General features: G+C 41.8%; 1 protein-coding gene across 1 annotated transcript in view; it reads left to right on the forward strand.

Annotated features, from left to right (window-relative positions):
• The window catches only part of LOC119425684 (growth factor receptor-bound protein 10), a gene marked incomplete in the record, with an annotated part of 634,378 nt that overhangs the window by 1,161 nt on the left and 630,223 nt on the right, over window positions 1-2,994 (forward strand).

The raw sequence follows: 2,994 nt of genomic DNA on the forward strand, positions 1-2,994 counted from the left end.
TCACTTGGAATGCATGTTGTGAATAACTCAGCTACTACCATGCCAAAATTTAACACAACTTTAAAATCAAATAAATTATACCTTTCTTTTTCTGTTCTATGGACAGTTGGCTGTGGCAGCCATCTTGAACTGGATTGGATGAAAAAGGTGCTCAGTAGTTAACGAAGTGCCAATCAGTACTTTATAGTGTATTGAAGTGTATTTAAGTATAAGGGTTATGAGCTATTGTGCCAAGTTAGACATGTCTTTTCCCAGTAAGTCAGTAAATCTGGTGAGGCTCAGATGTCCCAGCTTTTCACCAGCCTTGAACGCAACATTACCTTTGTGAATCTGGAGCAGTAAAGCCCCCAGTATACTCCTGCGCACGTCCGTTCACGCGTACGTACGCGTGTACTGTACGCAGATGGTTCAGACGATACTCGAGCGTACACCCTGAGCAGCTTCACTGACAAGGGGCGTTTACCTTTGGGACAAATTGAGGTCGCCGATTGGTCATTTGCTGACACGCCTACTGGATTGATTGACAGTTCGGAAAAAAAACTAGCGCTGGCAGCCTCGCTGGCAGCCTCGCTGGCAGCCTCGCTGGCAGCGGTGTTCTGTGTTTATATGTTGTTAATAAAAAGATCTAAAAATTAAATAAAAAAAACTGAGCGCTGGCTCTACAGCCCACACATCAGACCAGCCCACCAGGAAATCTCCAGACCCTCCCGCAGCCATGCTGGACCTGAGCTTAATTTGCTCGTGACAAATTTCCTCCATTTCTCACCATCACAGTCATGGCATCAACAGAGGAGGAAGAGATCACTGCCTCCTGGCAAAAAAACCCAAAAGAAAACTCCAGATCAGGGATGAAGAAGGGGAATTTAATACATTGGTGTCGCATACAAAACAGTCCGTCGCTGGGCAGTTTATTTTGCGACACCGCGTACGCGGTCGTAAAATTTGAGCTTTGCACGGACATGCCCTGTGGGGTACGCTCGTACCTCCGCGTTCGTACGTGCGTACCTCTGCGTATGGATGTAGGCGGGGGGAATATACTGGGGGCTTAAGAAAGTCTCTAAAGTCAAAGGCAGCTGTTCCGTGCACGTGTTGACTGATTCTTCCACAGCACGTGATTTGTGCATGTGTATGATATGTGCACATGTATGTGACAGTTTGTATGCACAGAATATTCCTACTTGTCCAAACTGAAATGTGTACATTTGAAACTGCATTTGTAAAACATGGTACACTTGTGGATGTTATTGTGTGCATGCACGTCTCGTACGCTTTTGAGACGGATTTATCTTCATGTAAAACTGTAGGGAAAGGCATTCTTAGGTTGTCAGTTGGCTCTGGCGGCCATCTTGAGTGGGGCAGGCGCTTAACGTTAATTAGTTGAAGATCTATTACTTTCTGCAAATTTAATTAAAATTAATCCACTCACTGGTTCATGAGATAGTTTAATAATGGACAGATTTTAAGGTAGGCACATGCACACGTACTTATTGCGCTGACTTTGCCGTCCGGCGGTAAAAATGCTGGTGTGAGTTGTGAGGACAAACAGGATCACAACTGTAGCAGTAATAAAGTTGCTCCAAAGCCCGTTTAATTCTCTCTAGATCGCCACCGTTGGACTAGTAAAGCTGAATTATTCCTCGTCTCTGCAGGAGGAAGCACAAATGTCACTAAATGTCAAGCACTTGGAGCTTTGGCTTCACTTTCAGGCTTATTAGCTGCTCATATGATCAGCAGGGCCTCGCCCTTTTGGCCAGTAATTTGGTTGGTGTGATCAGCCTGAGCCTTTATAAGCAGGAATCAAAATTAAAAATAAAACAACATGCTATTAGGAGTAGAAAGGGTGTTTTCCTTTTCAATGTGTGTCCAACTCTGCATACACATTCAGTTAAGCATTCCCAGTCAGCAGAACGACGACCTAAAGATAGCAGAGCGAGCCCCGGTGGAAACAGTAATTAGTGGGGTGAAAGAAGAGGAGGGAGGAGGAGAAGGAAGAGTTATTGTTTGAATCATCTGATATCTGTTATATAATGACCTGACCTGTACAGTGGAGACACACGGAGAGAGAAAATGGACTTATGATTTGGAGTGCATGGGTAGTTGTTTATGTGCTGACCCATTGCTGCAAGAACTGCAGGCGGGGCGTTGCTGAAATGAACATGCAGGACGCGTGAAGTCCACTCTTCCTCTGAAAGAGATGGTATTCTTCAACTAGTCTGTGGGCAGGACAAACTAAAAAAAATAATATTTCTACTGAAAATGCAGTGTGCTGAGAATGTTCTGAAGCTGAAACCGTATTGGTAAAGCTAAAAGAAGCAGCAAACACTAGCTAGAAGCTAAAATGAGAAAAAGGCTAGCTTTAAAGCTATTAAAAACAAAACGCTAGCCAAGTGCTAAAAATAACAAAACGCTTCCTACATGTAAAAATAAAATCTTTGCTAACACTTTAAAAGTGGTGAAATACTAGCTCAGTAGTTAAAATATTGTTAAAATTGGCTAAAAACTAAGCTGAAACCAAAAAATATTTAATTGTCAGCTTTTAGGGAAACACCAAAAGACTAAGCTATAGGCCTAAAGTATCAAAATGCAAACGGAGTTATGTAAAGTGCTAGATTAAAGCCAGATGTAGCAAAATGCAATAAATAAATGAAACAACTAGCTTAAAGACAGAAGTGGCAAAATGCTAGTAAAAAGTATGGCAGAATCATGTAGCACTGATTACGATACTAAAGCTAGATGTTATGTAAACTCAGAAGACTAGGAATGACTACTGGAGCTGATGTCAATAATTAATAAAACGACACAGAATGATGGTTTCAGTAACATGTATTTGGAAAAATTTAAAGTAAACACCACAAAAAACAACATGCATAGAATAACCCAGAAAATAAATAGAACTATATATACAATACTGCAACTCTAAATTGTCCCTAGGTGTGAGTGAGAGAGTGAATGGTTGTTTGTCTCATTTGTCTCTATGTGGCCCTGTGATGGACT

This window comes from Nematolebias whitei, chromosome 19 (assembly GCF_014905685.2).
Source record: "Nematolebias whitei isolate Nwh7 chromosome 19, NemWhi1, whole genome shotgun sequence".
NCBI classification, from domain to species: Eukaryota; Metazoa; Chordata; class Actinopteri; order Cyprinodontiformes; family Rivulidae; genus Nematolebias; species Nematolebias whitei.